Genomic DNA, 18,121 nt, shown 5'->3' with positions numbered 1-18,121 from the left:
GTGCAATTCTGTGATTTTAAGTGAAAATAGGTCAATGTGTACATGGATACTGAGTTTGTGCAATTCTTTGACTTGTTATTTTGTCTTTGTGTAGCAGCGATTTTTAGCGCTAGAATCGCTGCTACACAAAGCCAAAATAACAAGTCAAAGAATTGCACAAACTCTGTATCGCCAAAAATTGACAAGGGGTACTCATAAATATACTTTTACCCATTTTCAAATCCAGGGCTCAACCTGGACGCAATTATTACATCTGAAATACATATCAGTTACTTTGATGTTCATATAATCATTTGCAGGTCAGACAACATTGTAAATGATTATAACCATGTGCAATAATATGTACATTAACTCTTATGTAAATCTAATAATGCTCGGTTACGTGAGAAATATTACAGAAATGTAACATTCATATTTTGAGAAAAACAACAAAAAAACAATATCATAATATGTGAAATAGAATAATAGAATACATATAAAGCACCTAAAATTCATAGTGGGAAAATATATTCTACTGTATTTAAAGAATTCCAAGAATATAAATATTGGTTTAAGCTTAAAGGAAGCCGATTGCATTATTTATGACCTGAATGCATAATTATCTAGAAATTAACAAAATTCGAAACTGGAATTACAACAGCACAAATTAAGTTGAAGGATTCGCAAAGATTTATCTAAAATTAGTTAGAAAAAGTGCGGTTAAAACCGTATTCCATTTAATTTCTTTACATTTTTAAGCATGAAAACAGAGTAATGACCTTTAAGAAACTAGCAATATTTAAATACCTTTCGAAATAACAAGTTTACTTTGATACTACACATCAGAATGAAAAGAAGATAATTTGAAATTTAGATGATACCCAAAATCTGCTAATAAATAATCATACTTATGTCTCGTGCACAAGAATTTACTCTTCAATCTTTATAAACCGGTAAATCTTATAATAATGATGCAATACGTGTTGCCATCTACATACACCGAACCAGAAAACTCATAACTACACTGCATTTACATACGAAGACTTTATGCCCCACGGTGTATTAGTCTGAATTATTTTTGAAACGGTAGCTGGGAGAAAAAGCAATCAGACAAAAAAGAAAAGAAAAAAAAGAGACGTTTAAAAAAAAACTGAAATCAAAATTTTATTAAACGCGTTAATGAGACAGGGACATAACAAATGTAGAAAAGCTTTCACATTTAGTATTAAATGAGATACATTCCGCAAGAGAAGAAGAGGAAAAACGTGGTCACGTGCTCTAGTAACAACAACGTCCGCATGCGCTGTACAGGATTTAAACAACCACGTAAATACGCTGGCAAAATTCCACAACTTATTATCACAGACCCTAAAATAACTTGGAAAGAATTACGTAAAGAAATAAAAGAAGATTTAGGCATCGAAAAAGTTGAAGGAAAGATAGAAGGCGAAAACTTCAGGATTAAGCTGTTTTCTGCCGACGACTACCGCAAAGTTCAGGATAGGCTTGATTCTCGAAAGATTCCCTATCACACATTTTTACTGAACTCTGACAAAGTGGTTAGAAGCATAATAAAAGGGTTATCAAATGACACTGACATAAAAGAAATTGAAGAAGATCTTAAATCTCAAAACATTCATGTACTAAAATGCAAACAAATACGGCGCATGCGCGATGGCATAGCTGTTAACGTATCCACTTTTTATGTTGAAACTCCACGCATTGAAGCTGGAAAATTAATTAATTATGTACGCCACATTAATGATATTAGAGTAAAAATGGTTTCGTACAAAAGCAGGCCCGGACCGACGCAGTGATTTAACTGCCAACGGTACGGGCATACTCAACGTGCATGTAAAAATATCCCCCGGTGTCTCAGATGCGCCAAGAATTACAAATCCTTCCAGTGCCTTCAAAAAGGTAAAGAATTTCCTGCGAAATGTGTCCTCTGTGGAGGAGGACATGCCTCCTGTGGTAAGGAATGCCCCAAAAGACCAGGAAATACAGATATTGAAAAATTTAATGAAGAAGAAACACCAAAAAATTCCCAAAATAAGTAAAATCAACAGACTTCGTCTACTCTCAGCCAATCACGTAATTTGGGTACTGCCCCGTACAACCAATCATATGCGGCTATTACCAAGAGCAACCCAAAGACGGTTAACGACAGGAAATCCCTCAAGAATAATAAGAAATCTGTAAATAACGATAAAGAAGATCAATCCTCCAAAAATAAACGAAAATCAGTAAACACAGACACAGAAGAACAATCCTTTGAAGAATTCACCGGGTTCATTACTGAAATTTACCAAATTTACCAGCAATACAAGCAGGCTTCTAACCCCGACTCCAGGCTCAAGACTGCAATGGCAGCACTAAAGATATTCATCCAGAACGAGCATGAATAATTACGCCCATACGGTTAATCCAAATACCATGAAACACATTAATTATGCGAAGTTTATGTTTTATAATAGTAATGGTATTAAAAATCAAAAAATTGAAATTCGAAACTACATCAACCAGCACAGTCTGGATGTAATTTTATTAATTGAAACCCACCTCAAACCGAATGACAAATTTAAAATTCCCAACTAAAACATCTATAAATCTGACCGTCTTCATAACCGTGGTGGTGGTACAGCTATTCTTATGAAAAAATGCCTAAACAGTATCATCTTTCCTCTTCCCCTTATGAGCTTTGAAGCAAGTGCATGTATTTTGAACAGTAATAATAAAGAATATCTCATCATTGCTGTTTATAAGCCACCCAACAATAGCCTCAACACTCAAGATCTTGACTATATTCTCAACTTAGGTTATCCAACTATTATTGCTGGGGACCTAAATTGTAAGCACGCTAACTGGAACTCCAGGCGAAATAATCCAGACGGAATTATTCTTAATAATTACATCATCAACAACCCTGATATCAACATTTATGGTCCAGATGAACCTACGCATCTTCATCAAATCTCAAATACTTCTGATGTATTAGACATCTTAATTACCTTCAATGTTCCAATACCTTTTTTTTAAGTGGATAATGAACTTTCTTCAGATCACCTACCAGTACGCTTCACTTTATGTGGCTTAAAGCATGGTCTTCCGCCTATAAAGTGTCGCATTAATTGGGAAAACTATGCATACTACCTTGAAGAAAACATATCTGCTACCACTTAAATGACTAATAACAGCAAAATTCATGATGCCACAGTCTATCTTAGCAGTAAAATCAACGAAGCCATCAACCACGCCAAGTTTATTCCAAAACAGAATAATTATACGCTCCCACACAATATTGGACAGAAAATTACAGGGAAAAATAGACTAAGAAAAATTTATCAACGTTCCCACTCCACCCAAGACAAAAGAAGATTTAACTCTGCCAATCGAAACCTCAGAAAACTTATCCAAGATTACAGAAACAGTTGCTGGGATAACTTCATTGAAAGTCTTTCGCACACCGACCACTCTGTGTGGAAAGTTGCTAAAGCTCTCCGAAGCACTCCCTCCAATATTGGACCCATTCTAGATGTGCTATGTTGTCCTGAAGTGTCCTGTGCTACGTTTACAATGGAGTCGATAGCAGATATTCCGCTGAAATTAATTGATTTTTCGAATTTAGAAATTTACGGCTATTGCTAGAAATTAAAAAGTATGCTTAGAAATGATTTCTTTTTTCTTGATGTCAATAAGTAGGGTCTTTTATATTCAAGGAAAAACATGTGAACAATATTTGTTTCAAGCTAATGCCGGATGTCACGGTTCTTATAACAAGCCGTGTTAAGGACGAAATGAAGAAATCCATTAATAGGAAAACATCTGTGTAAATTTCTGCAGAAGACGAGGTAAGATTTATAAATTTTTCTTATGCGTGATGCTTAGCAGTATTAATAATGTTTTTATTAAAAATATTAAGTGTATATCTGTTAATTGAAAACTATTCCCGAGACCTTGAATAACGTTTTCCAATGTTGATTTTTCCGATAATAATCCTATGTGTTGTATCTGACTTCGAATCTAAAATTTTCTGAAGAACACAAAAACCTTGTCTAAAACTTAAAGGTTTATTTAACTGGAACTTCAACACTGATGAAAACTTAACATCACAAACAAAAACTTAACATCTTGGGTGGAAAACTTCAAAGTGCTTTAAAGTAACAGCTATGCCGGCACGGTGAAGAACACTTTCCTTTAAAAGACAGAATCCATCTAGCCCTTTCGGCTTATATCTCCATTTCGCTGAATTCAGACATCCGCTCCTACGTGTTTTGGACTTAAACGGCCAGGCTGGAACTGGAATAGGACTGGATCAGGACCGGAACAGGACTAGAACAAGACGGGAACCGGAACAGGACTGGATCCGCAACAAGACGGGAACCGGAACAGGGCGGGAACCGGAATCTCTCATCCCCTGGCTTCTCCCCGGGCAGGTCTATTCTGGCTCGAACTAAAAGAAACTGCGGTGCCACTAAGGAAAGCACCTCCTTTTATTGCCGGCGGTTGCCGTTACTACAGGCGACTTATGCAAATATTTAACATTCCTCCACCTAAGGGAAAAAAAAAAAGAAAAGTGAACTTTCACATCAAAGTAAAACAATGCCAAAGAGCCTTAATATGCCAGTCTGTCCGGCGGAGTTGCAGTTCTACCAGATCGTGTTACAGGCCTGACAGATTTATCATCTATGTTGAGTTTAAGTTCAGACAACGAATCTTGTTTTTCATTCTGCAGCTTCACGAGTACATCATTTTGCTACACGAACCGATGAAAAGCCTGAAGAAACACTTCTGTAGATAGAGAAGTCAGCAACTCCAAATGGACCGCTCTATAAATGGCGCATGTAAAAACACAAATCCATGCCTTTTCTTTGTTTCTCAACAATAAAGGACCACAAAGGTCTATACCCGTTACTTGAAATACTGCTGAATCATTTACTCGCTCTATTGGCGGTGGGGCTGATATGTGGTCAACAGGTGCAGCAGAATATCTCTTGCAAGTAATGCATTTACTCAAAACAGAACGCACTGTTCTTCTGCCAGATAACAACCAAAACCTTTCCCTTAAGGTATTCAGTATATATTGTACACCTGCATGTCCTTTCTTTTTATGTTCTTCCATAATTAAATTCCTAACTAATGGATGTTCTCCTGGTAATATAATAGGTGTTCTAAACTCTAACGTGTCATCTCTTCGAAACGCACCAGTTTTAATTCTTAGAATTCCCGCATCATAAAATGGACTAAGAGTTCGTAAGCGTGCGTCTTCTATATCCTGAAACGATTCCAATTGAATCAAGCGAATAACAACCTTTTCTGCAAAATCAATTTCATCAACAGTGAGTTCACCTTTCCTTTTTTTCTTATTTCTGCAATTAAAGAAAAATCGTTGAATCCAACCAACAACTCTGTTTTTCGATAGCTAGAAAATCGCTCACTCAAACTAAACCTTTCAGTAGACACTAGAGATGAAACCACTGCCTTTTTTTCTCGCTGGCTATTTCCGCTTCATCAGTTATAAATTCGGCACTCGGCCAATTTTCTTGCGATTTTAAAAGCCAGCTCGGACCCTCCCACCATTTTGACCGGGAGAGTTGGCGAACTGAACACCCTCTACTTGGAAGAACTGCAGGGTTAAGGTGACCAGGTATATGCCTCCAATCCTCCACACGTGTCAAAAGCCTTATTTCCTGTACTCTATTTTCTACAAATGTCCCCCATTGTTCTTCCCTTTTTATCCATGCAAGGACAGTAGTTGAATCTGTCCAGAAAAATATACTTCTGGCCTCAAAGTCTTTTAGAACGTCTGCAGCAAGACGAGATGCAATAGTTGCTGCTAACAATTCTAATCTTACAATAGTAGTTTCCTTTTTACCACAAGGGGAAACTCTAGACCTAGCCTGAAGCAACTGGACTTTAACTGATTCAGGTTCTTCTACACGAATAAAAACTACTGCCGCATACGCTGCTTGACTGGCGTCACAAAAAACATGGATTGAACATTGTTTTGGCTGATATCGTATCCACCTTGGAATTTTAATGTTTTTCAAAAGAAAAATGTCTTTTACCCATTTCAAAAATTTACTTTTAATTTCGGTGTTAACTTCTTCGTCCCATTTTACTTTTGTTTCCCATGTACGCTGTAATAACATCTTAGGTAATATAAGGACTGGACATGTTATACCGATGGGATTAAATACTTTATGGGCTATTGCCAAAATACTTCTTTTCGTAACTTTCTCGAAACAAAGATTTTGTAAATTAGCAACATTTATTTGAAGAGTATCGCCTTGTCTTTCCCATAACAAACCTAATACATTCGCAATAGTTTCTGTTTCTAAACTACAGTCGGTATATTCCCAACCCCGTAATTCAAATTTTCGTTTTGCCATAACATCTGAAGATACTTTCATGAAGCGCTGTAATTCATCTTCACTTCCGACACTTGTTACACAGTTATCAACATAGAAACTATTCATTAATTTAACAATAATGTTGGAAGGATATTTTACATGTGCATCATTTTTCTCCAAAATTGAATTTAAGTGATATTGAATAACAGCTCCAAGTAAAAATGGACTACTAGTTACACCAAATACGACTCGACAATGACGAAAATGCTCCAAGCCATCTTCACCCTTTATCCAAAGAAATCGGAGGAAGTTTCTGTCACTAAAATTCAGGCCAATTTGTAGAAAGGCCTTACGAATATCAGAAATCACCCCTATTTTTTCTTGGCGAAATCTATTTAAGATTGTAAGAATAAATGAAATAAGGTTTAATCCCTTTTCAAGACAATCGTTGAGACTCGGAGAACCCTTTACTTTAGACGAAGCGTCAAATACTGGCCGTAACTTCGTAGTACTATGTTCCTTAACAACATGTATATGTGGCAAATAATGATGGGGTAAATCTAATTCATTTACGGGTACTTCCTCTATTATGCCCTCTTTGAGCCATTCTTGGAATATATTTTCATACTCTTGGTGAAGCTTATCTATTTCAAGTTGCCTAATCGTACCGTGCAGCCTTTTAAGCGATAACTCAAAATTATCCGACAGGGGAGGGTGCCCTTCCAACCAAGCAAAGACACTACAAAGCGGTCATCTTCTATTTTTACAGTATCAAGAAAATGTTGCCTGGTAGCCTCATACAATTCCAATTTAGTCTTTTGTTCGGATGGGTCCGTAATACCAAGCGAGTCGAGGGCCCATAAATCAGAAATACAAGCCTCTTTATTCAACATTGATGTAACTAAGAATGTTGAACCTTCACTATTCAACTCCCGGTTTTTCCCATAACCGTCCATCCTAACTTTGTCTCAATAGCTACAAGACCGTTTGAAATTTGTTTACGATTTCCCGTTAATAATCGTCCTGCAACATCGGTTCCTATTAAAATTTCTATAGGTCCCTCTAAACGATCTGTTAAACTTATTCCACAGTCAGCAAGCTCTTTAAGCCATATTCCTTGTCCAATAGAAGGTATACTATTACAAATAACAAGCTGACTTAACGCATCAAAATTACAACTGTACGAGCCAGACATATTAGATAAATGGATTTTGTAAACTTTATGTTCACACAAACTGGTAGTTGTACCGCCAAATAATGCGTGGCTAAGGTATTCCTTTACCGTATACCTGTAACCCATATCTTGAGCTGCGCTTTGCAGAATATACGACCTTTGAGAACCAGTATCAATTATAGCTCGAGCCGAACGAGATTTTTTATCTCCTTTAATTATTACTCTTATTGTTTGCAGCAAAACTTTAGGAGACCTTGAAGAAATGTTGGCGAGTGTTTCAGCCTGATTTGGAGGCTGTTCCGTTGCCCTTGTCTCACTCATTTGTGAATGGCCCTTACATAGAAAAATATGATGCCTTTTGCCGCATGTAAAACAAACTGTTTTTAATCTACACCTCCTGACAGAATGTCCAGATTTCAGACTCAGATAACAAGAGCGTGTCCTTTGGACCAAAACTTCTCTTTCTGACAACGATAAGTTACGCGCCTGAAAACATTCCGCAGAACCATGATTTATACTGGAACAAAATATGCAGCCTTTTCTAGCTTCATTAGAAGAAGTAAACAGTTCAGCTGCCGTAGGTTTTAAGCGAGGTTCTCTTATCTTTAAACCCGAATTTCCTTTCTTATTACCGTGAGCCAATCGATCGAAAACATTGAAAGATTTAGCTGCTAAAGAAATTCTTTCCTCACTTTCAACTTCACCGCGCAAGAAACATAAAAGGCGCTCAAGGTCAGATTCCCTTTCTCTTAACTCGGCGTTTTCGCCGGTTAAACTTTCTGATCCTTTACGCGAAAACCTAAGTCTCTCCCACGTTTTTAAGACTTCATTCGGCAATGCTGATTCTACCAATGGATATAATATCGCGCAATATTTGCCTCTATTTATTCCCAATATCTCCAAGGCTCTTAGATTAGATTCGAGTTCATCGTATAGTTTCCGCAAAGAGTGTGTACCTTGTTTTTGAATAACAAGGGTTAACAAATCACGAATATAAATCTCCGTTAGTAATTCTTTGTTACCAAAACGCGTCTGCAATGCTTCGATTGCGCTCTTGTAACTATCGCCAGTTGGTGGAAAGCTTTTAACTATTTCCTCTGCAGGAGAATTCTTCTCCATAGCCTGTGCTAAATAAGCAAATTTATCATTATTATCTAATGTAGGATCTTTATCAATCTTTTGGAATTGCCCCCAAAATCCTAGCCATTTCTTCACGTTGACGTCAAAGATAGGCAATTTAATCTTCGGATAATTTAACATTTTATTCTGAATAAAGGACGGCTCAATTAAAGTTACATTCGGGGTTCCAGAAGTAAGATCTTTTACTTTACTTTCCAGAAGTCTCCACCTATCAAAATATAATTCAGATTCATCTATTTCCTTAATAAGTAAAGTCTCATCTGTACCTGTACTGTAATTTCTTTAAACATTAATTCTCGTATTTTCATTTCAGTATCAAACAAAACTTTAGCTTTCTCGGCAATAACTTTTATTTTAATTAATTTTTCTTCCTGATTAAATTTAGTTTCTTCATTGTCAAATTCATTACAAGCTTTACTGAATAGTCTTCTATATTGAGTTCTTGCTAATTTTAAAGCTTCCATGATTCAAAAATAAAAAAGTCGCTTACCTTGCAGACAATATCCTGTCGCTTGATGCCAAATGTTGATTTTTCCGATAATAATCCTATGTGTTGTATCTGACTTCGAATCTAAAATTTTCTGAAGAACACAAAAACCTTGTCTAAAACTTAAAGGTTTATTTAACTGGAACTTCAACACTGATGAAAACTTAACATCACAAACAAAAACTTAACATCTTGGGTGGAAAACTTCAAAGTGCTTTAAAGTAACAGCTATGCCGGCACGGTGAAGAACACTTTCCTTTAAAAGACAGAATCCATCTAGCCCTTTCGGCTTATATCTCCATTTCGCTGAATTCAGACATCCGCTCCTACGTGTTTTGGACTTAAACGGCCAGGCTGGAACTGGAATAGGACTGGATCAGGACCGGAACAGGACTAGAACAAGACGGGAACCGGAACAGGACTGGATCCGCAACAAGACGGGAACCGGAATCTCTCATCCCCTGGCTTCTCCCCGGGCAGGTCTATTCTGGCTCGAACTAAAAGAAACTGCGGTGCCACTAAGGAAAGCACCTCCTTTTATTGCCGGCGGTTGCCGTTACTACAGGCGACTTATGCAAATATTTATCACCAAACTTTTAAATGTAAGTGTAATAATAGTATATTCATAGTACATGAATAGTTGTTCTAAATTACTGGAATAGCCGAATTCCCGAAAGATCTGTTTACCGGCAGGAACATAAATACAAAGCCAATTTTCTCTTATTAATATTAATTAGTGTCAGAGAATATTTTATGCAGCTAAAATTTTATTAATTTCATCGGGATATGTTTTAATACTTTAGCTGTTTTAATTCGTTTTTAATTAATACACATAAATATCGGAATGTTAAATTTTTTTAATACCTTCCATTGTAGATATTAAGGATACCAACAGCTGTAATATTAGAAGCATCCGTAATACTGAAACATTTTGATATAAAAGGTTGCTTTTATAAGAATTTATACTTAATCCTAAATTTTTATAGGAGATTGCTAAGTTTTTTTAGTTTAAATATTAAATTAGCATGTATATTTAGTCCTTGAAAATCAGTGGTTGTGTCAGCCCATAGTTTGAGATAACATGTGCATTAGAATTACACTAGTCTATTTAATATGGTAGATCATTTTAATAAATACACTTGAAAATCTGTTTGAGCTACATGATTTTAAAATAAAAAATTCTGCACATAAATTATGTAACTTAAAGATTAAAAATAACTTCAAATTTATTTTTTGAATATTTAAAATGTATACAGATAGTACTTTTTTATTATTTATTATTATAAAATGAAGAAACATGTATTATGAAAAATTATTAGTTTCACATTTAGTACTGCAGTGAACTCAGTTGCAAAAATCTATATTTTTCTTTTTGACATTTATATTATAGTACACAAAATGTGTTAATTTGCAGTTTATACTATCAATAGGATAATAGTAAGTTACTAAAAATTAAATTTTAAGTTGTATAAAATTATATATTAATTTTGAACCGCGCAGAACATTGGCATCGTTTCCTTACATGATGTAAGGGCCAACTGCATTTACAGTGCTCCGGAAATTTGAGTATTACGATTTTCAGAAACCAACTATTTATTTTTACTGTTCTGCTTGTTAAGCTGATAAAATTATGACTTACATATATTAATAGTAACTTTCTTTTCAGTGTAGAAGAGTAATCTATGTAAACATGATTTTATGTATTTATTTTTACTTTTTTATAAATGAATTAATTATCAGATCAAGGAAAGAATTCATAAATAAATATTAACAATCAAAACATGGTAAAGGAGCGAACAAAAGAGTATCATGATGATAACAATAACATATAAAAGTTACCAAAATTACATTAACCAAATGAATGAACAGTTAATTAATGGATGAAATAATAATTAAAGATGAAATGCAAATTTCATAACTAATTAAAAATAAACAGAGTTTCCGAATTTTCAACACATCTACCGCAGCACAAGCTTGTTTGTTTACATTAGCAGTTCTTACATCACGTGACATCCGACGTCACCGGAATGTATCTCATTACTACAATAAAATGAGTATCCATGTTGCCGGTCCTGCTTGGTATGATGTCCGGTAAATTTTAATCAGGATAATTGAATAAAAAGATAACTGTGAGTTACGAAAAAAATTTACAAAAGGTCAAAGCTGGTAGGTTTGATAAATTTATTAAAGAAATTTAAAATTTAACATAGCTTCAGTAATTTTAATTTTAAATTAAGATTACTTAATTGATATGTACTTGGATGTCTATATGTATTTGAAGTATAAACACATTACTAAGGCATTTGAGTAAGTAATCCTTTAGCACAACTACAAATAATCAAATATTCATGGTTATTCCATGAATTTTTTATTTAAGAAGAATGAAATATTACTCAGCTTGAGTAGAACAAAATAAGTCTAAAGGCCCATCTACACGTAGCGATATTCTCCAAGGAGGTTATCCCCGGTCGTTCTCGTAGAGTTGTTGTTTTTGTTGCAAGGGATGAAACCCCCAGACCACCGGGCCAAATCAAGTTCGGCCATCAGGTCATAACAGGGGCTAACCCGTCAGACAATAATGGAGAATAGCGAGCTAGCCATGTTACATCAAATTATCCAATCAGATCATGATCCCCTATTGCTTCAAAATTCTGATTAATTCTCATCATAAGTTCTTAAACTATTTGTTTAAATTTCTCATAATTTTCAAAATCCCCATTTACATCAAACTGGTGTCTCTGAACTATGTCTCTAGAACAAGATTCAAGGAAGTGGCAATTGTTACCTTTTACTTTACAAAATTGACAGTTTTCATTTTATTGAAGGACAAACCTCTTAAAAAGTATGATGGGAATCATCCGTGACCAGTAATAATTTGATTCATATATATATGATTAAATATCTTTTTCCTTTTTATCAAATTTCAAAAATCTGATATAACAATTATTTTTTTCAGACGATTCCCAATTTTTTCCCATTCTGTAAATATCCCCTTTTCCATAATATTTAATAACTTTCTTTTCGGATACAGCACTTCAATATCTTTCTTAGACCTTGAGCAGCTTCCTTTGCCAGCTGTCCGCCCTCTCATTGCCAATATACCCAACATGGGCTTTGACCCAGTGTAAATTTATATTATGTATTTTGTTAGAGATAGAAATTTGCATTTCTCCGATTCGCGACTGCGCTGAGCGGAAAAAATGAACTATATAGCTACGCGGAAGGTTCCTACCGATGTTGAGAGACGAACAGAGAAAGTGTAGTCTGTCTTCCCGATTCTGATGGTGCTGAAGTCTGACCTACGTGCTACGTCTATTTGATGATGTTTGCCGACGTGTCGAGCTGCTGTGATTCTCTCAAACGTGGTGCAGAAACGTGATGTAAGGAGCCCTACTAAGGAACAGTTCAGTGGAAATAAGAATCTACTCAAGCATTCTGGATTATCTATCTACATCGGCATATACCTGCCTATATGAAAAGGACTGTTAAGCAGGATCAATTCATAGTGTACCAATCTAATACATTTGTACGTTGTCTATCGCATAAGTTCATTAATGTGTCAAAGTCTGACACGTATGTTCATCTATGTTGTTAAATCTTAAGGACAGAAGACATTGATTAAATCTTATGCTATTTTTTTTTAACTTAATGCAGTTTATACTTCTGTAGCAGAGAATCTTGGTTCTATACTATGCGTAACTTTCAAGATTCTTCAAAGAACACCAAATCTTCAAATATAACATATTTCAGACAGAAATTTAAAATAATTTTTATTTGGTTTATTAACAAATTATTAGAAATTGCATATAAAGCAGACAAAGCATCGCAATAAATGTCTATTTCATCTCTGTAAGTCAAGTTTTCCTTAATCCAATTTAATGCATAAAAATTGCGCTAATCTCAGTTTGAAACTGAATTCAGTGGATTTAACATATATTTTTGGTACTTGATCTCTGTTCCATACAAATAAATCTCACATGAACAGCCAATTCCATTATTCATTTCCGATGCGTCTTTATAAATATCAATCTGACCTACATCTAAAAAGTTCTTATCAAATGTAATTACCATCTTTTTGGATGAATCGGTATGCTCTAGTGACTGCTAACACCCAGCCTCTCTGCCCACGGTCCAATTTTTGTCTCAGCTTTATTACTTCCCCAGCTAGGACACCCCATGCCCCGACACCATACGTAATTATAGGAGTAATGACATTTCTAAATAAAAACCCCAGGGTGGTACTCTTTTGAGCAATGACATCAGATAAAAATGTATTTTTATAATATTATAACATATCATCAATTCTCCTTTGAATACTTTTAAAATGTTCTATAAAGTTCAACTTACAATCCATAATGACCCCTAAATATTTGATTGACTCAAAAAACTTAATTCTTTTTTCATTAAACTTTACTCTAAGGGGGTATAACACATTTTCCACCCCGGGGGACTTTCTCGTAGAGTAACAATTTTAAGGATATTAGCAAGCGCTAAAATATCGGTTCAGCTGTCTGCCGTTATTTCAGATCTAGTGCTTACCGATCCCTAGCTTACGGTGTAATCGGTGTCTCCAGCCAACAAGAATGCTTCAAGGGGTCACATGCTTTTCCTCTTTATTTTTAAAGTAAATATCAAAGATGGCGTTTCGTTATCTAACCTACTTCTCATCAGAAAATAGCACTCCACGACGCAAATCTCAGAAAAACTACGACATTTCAATACTGAGATACTAAGATTGAGAAAAGCAACTTACTTGGGAGTTGTAATTAATGATAAATTCAGTTGGAGGGATCATATTAACCATGTGAGAGGAAAGACAATAGGAGTCATTCAAAGTTTCACCTCACTACTAAACTCACGATACAAGTTAGACTAAAGGAGAAAAAGACATCTCTATATTACTGTGATCAGACCAATCTTTGCATACGCGTCTGTCACAGGGTGGTAGCTAGAAATAGAGAGATTGAGAAGTTTAAAATCACCCAGTATAAGTTACTCAGCATTTTTAAAAATGCTCATTACCTCGTCTGTAACAAGACATTACATAAAGATCTAAAAATCGAGACTGTTTTGACTTAATTGCATCGAATAAATGCTAATTTCTTCAAGAAGGCACTCAACTGCCCACATTTAAATAGACTGAAAATTTTTGATTATGTCATCCTACCAGAAGACTGTGAATTGTTTCCGCCTGCGGCCCACCGCACTGGGGACTCGAATTGTCCTACGTAGTATATTAGATGTTTGACCCACTATGGTAGCATATGCATATAGTGTACATAGTTTTTGATTTATTTGCATGCAGGATGCATGGTAGGAATAAGACAGAGACACATCATAAACAATACATAACGATGAAGAATAAGTCATAATTAATCATTATGATCTACGTCAATAAAGATTAATTATGACTTATTCTTCATCGTTGTGTATTGTTTATGATGTGTCTCTGTCTTATTCCACATGACATCCATACATATAGGTCAGTAAGTATCACTGCTCTCACTTCCCTACTCTTTCATGCTGCGCTTTTTCTTGTTTTTGTCTTTTCGGGCCTTGTGACGCATGGTCACCTCTCTTCTCCTTACCTTAGACCTCCTAACTATCGCGTCAGATGTTTCTCATGTCATGAGCCCACTGGGCATCTCTTCATGAGCCGGAAACATCGAGCTCCGCGGGATATGCCGGCAATACTGATTCGGATCGGATCGGATCGGATGGTGTTTCATTGGGTAGATAACGAAGTTTTTCCACTAATTGATTTTTATGGAGAGAACAGTGTTATGGAATAAAAATGACTCGAGTCTCAAAAACAAGAAATTCAAGGATTCCCTTATTTTGGTAAGTTTAATCTTCCCTGTTACTTTATTACTAAACTCATGGGCACAACAGTCCTAGTGGGCCAAGGCCTGTCCGAAAATATGCTTTCTTGACCGTGGGCCCCGGGATGCGTGAGCATATGCCCTGAACTTCCGGTTTGTCGCAGAACCCCCGGTGTTTAGTCCCCAGGCGAACTTGGTACTTATTTTATCGATACACTCAAGGGGAAAGGATGAGTCAACCTCGCCCAGCCTGGGGATCGAACCCCGAACCTGCGGTGCTGCTGCGCAACGCGCTAGCCATTGGGCTTCCTGTTACCTTATGAATTCAAATATTTTGCATTCAAGACGAAAATTGTTTTATGTATTATATATTATTTTATTATTAAATATATTACTTATATATATATATATTATTTTTTTGAAAGTAAATATTTCAGAAAAATCCAGTTATGTGGTAGTAGATGTAAACAAATTGTAGCACGGTTTAATTCATTATTATTTAGTTTTAGTATGTGATAAACTAATACAACTGTTCAAAACGAATAATGATATCGCCTTCAATTTATCTTTTGTAGAATGACAGCAAAATGTTTGTACCTTATTTTTGAATTCCTTCTTGGCAGTTGAATAAAGATGTAGGTTTGTGCTAGCTCTGTTTTTTTATTAATTTAGCCTAACATGGTTGCATTTAAAACCTGATAAGTGGAATTTTATTATTTTAAGGCCATTTCACCACATTTTGGCGCTCAAAGAGTGGACTTAATGTAAATGTAATGTCTAAAATTGAATTAAAGAAATACGATGGGAATTTCAAAGGTTGGATCGGGTTTGGGGCTGTTTTTCAAAATTCAAAATGATGAATCTCTTACGGCTGATGATAAATTTGATTATTTATTTCAATGCATGAAACCAAATTCATTAGTTTATAAATTATTACAAGGAATTATAGAAAAGGTATTGAGCTTTAAAGTCTAGATGTGGCAAGGAGAAGTTTTTAATTGAATATTACATGAGAAAACTCTTTAATATTAAAAAATTAATACATGAAATCTGCAGTTCAGTTATACGATAGTTTAGAAGTTTAATTGAGTGCATTATACTTCTTGGGTATGACAAAAGATAAGCACACAGTTATGCTGTTTCCCTTAGTCGAATCGGCACTTCCGGAAATAACATTTAAAACTTGGGATCACTATCGTATTTCAAAGAATATTTCTACCTTAAATTATTCGGACTGCATGACAGAATTACTTAACTTTTTAAGACTTCAAGTAGAAAGTGAGAAAAGATTAAAACTTAGAAAATGTAATGACGAAACAAAAGATAATTTGAGAATTAACAGCAGAAATAAAGGTATTCCCACGGCTGTTGCCTTAATTTTAACAGATAATTCTTGAATTAAAGAAGGAGTTCGCATTTTGTTTTGTGATGGAAAAACTCATAATTCACAAAATTGTGCTGCAGTTGCTGATTCCTCAATTGATAAACGGAATAACATACTAAAGAAGAAAAGTGCCTGTTTTAGATATTTAAGAACAGACTATATGAACTCAGTTTATTTCATTTAAGTATTCGGTTTCGTATTTACAAATTCTGATTGCATATATTGTTGTTGATAACAAAACATATTCGGTGACACTATTATGTTATTCAGGCTCTCAGAGAAGCTGTAAGGATCTTAAGTTTTACTAACGTTTATTTTATTTCAAATCTTTACTATCCCTTCTTATTTTCTACTTCCGGCCAGAATTATAAGCGTTAAGGTTTTTATGCAAAGTTTGTCTGGCGAACGCCAAGTATTTAAGTTGTGGCTTTTTGCCAAGCGAGAGAGAGGAAGCAGTGAGTCGAAGCAGGCCGCTTACCTTAGAAGTTACGCAGTTGCTTGTTGCCTTCCAGGCCAGAGGTTTTAATCCTCTTGATAAATTTTAAACGTATTGTAGTGTTCACAGTTCTCTGTACTACATACGCTTCCTGTTAATATAAGGCCAATCTTCCACGTTTATTATTCTAAAGTTAAATTAGAGTTTAGTTTTATTTTTATACTTTTACGGTTTGACCCCAAGTAGCGGGTCGGTGTATTCCGAAGTACGGAAGTCATTGTAAATAGAGAAAAAATAAAGGGTTTTGTATACCCTTCTTGTGTATCCTGTTTACTTCCCACAGTTTTGAACATAGCTTTAGTAAGCTCTCTGTTCCGAGTCAGGTCCTTGCATGTTCCCGAAGAAGGTTAGAAGGAACATAGAACCTGATAGTGGCGCCCAACGAAGAAGAATAACCATGGCCGAGTTTCAAGAAGAACCTGTGCTGCCTGCAGAAACAGCTCAGAATCCAGAAATGCCAGCTGCCGCCCTGGAAGGATTTGGTTACATCGTCCAGACCATGCGCGCTTCGATGAAACCAGAAGCAACATTTAATGGAAACTCATCGGTAACCAGTTTTTTGGAAAAATTGGATGACCACTTCATGCTCTACCCCGTGCACGAGTTTCAAAAAGTTACCTTAGCTACCAGCGCTTTGAGGGGCCAAGCGCTTAACTGGTTCAAATGTATAGGCAGAAGTCTCTTGGGTCAAGCAGGAAGTCCCACCTATACTTACGAAAATTTCAAGACTGCCCTACTAAAAGCCTTCCCTGTTGTAAGGGATCGTGCGAAATTAGAAACGGAACTTTTCAGTATATATCAACAAAGAATCGAAAACCTCTCAAGCTTTATTTTAAGAAAAATTCACGTCTTCAAACTCTTGTATGGAAACCGTCCGGATCCTGAAATAATTCAAGTGATTTTGCCGAGGTTACTGCCCCAAGTGCAAGACTTTATTGAATTAAGAAATCCGACTACACTGGAAAAATTATTTGAGCTAGCAATCCAGTTTGAAAGTAGAAGAACGGCGGACATCGAAAGAAGACGCCAATATCAACAGCGAAACCAATTTGGTACGCCAAGACTACAGCAAACTCAAGCACACGGCTACGGAGGCAAAGCGAATCAGTGGGCAAGGAAACCCGAGCATTCGAAAACAGCCGGCGAACGTCGACAGTTCAATAGCAACCCAGGAAAAAAGTCTCAAGGCCAGTGGAAAAAGAAGGAAAGCATGGAAACAAAAAAAGGATTTAAACTAAAACGGATTTCTGCTGACGGGAGGGTGCGGAAATCCGAAGGCCAAGAAA

At 35.7% G+C, this 18,121-nt stretch overlaps 1 protein-coding gene across 6 annotated transcripts in view; it reads right to left on the bottom strand.

Annotated features, from left to right (window-relative positions):
• The window catches only part of Letm1 (Leucine zipper and EF-hand containing transmembrane protein 1), a 206,036-nt gene extending 205,026 nt beyond the window's left edge, over positions 1 to 1,010 (bottom strand). For 3 of the 6 annotated variants that reach the window (XM_085809177.1, XM_085809175.1, XM_085809180.1), the window contains exon 1: positions 787 to 953. The gene's annotated coding sequence lies outside the window, so the exon portion shown is untranslated. Of the gene's footprint in view, positions 1 to 786 lie in introns of all 6 variants that reach the window. The other 3 variants (XM_085809176.1, XM_085809179.1, XM_085809178.1) reach the window with 3 other exon arrangements.
• Between the last annotated feature and the right edge of the window lie 17,111 nt (positions 1,011 to 18,121).

This window comes from Stegodyphus dumicola, chromosome X2 (genome assembly GCF_044657685.1).
Source record: "Stegodyphus dumicola isolate Sdum_Otavi_A_Nest chromosome X2, ASM4465768v1".
NCBI classification, from domain to species: Eukaryota; Metazoa; Arthropoda; class Arachnida; order Araneae; family Eresidae; genus Stegodyphus; species Stegodyphus dumicola.
Note: the sequence above shows the minus strand (reverse complement) of the source record. Positions and strands in the feature narration are given on the sequence as shown.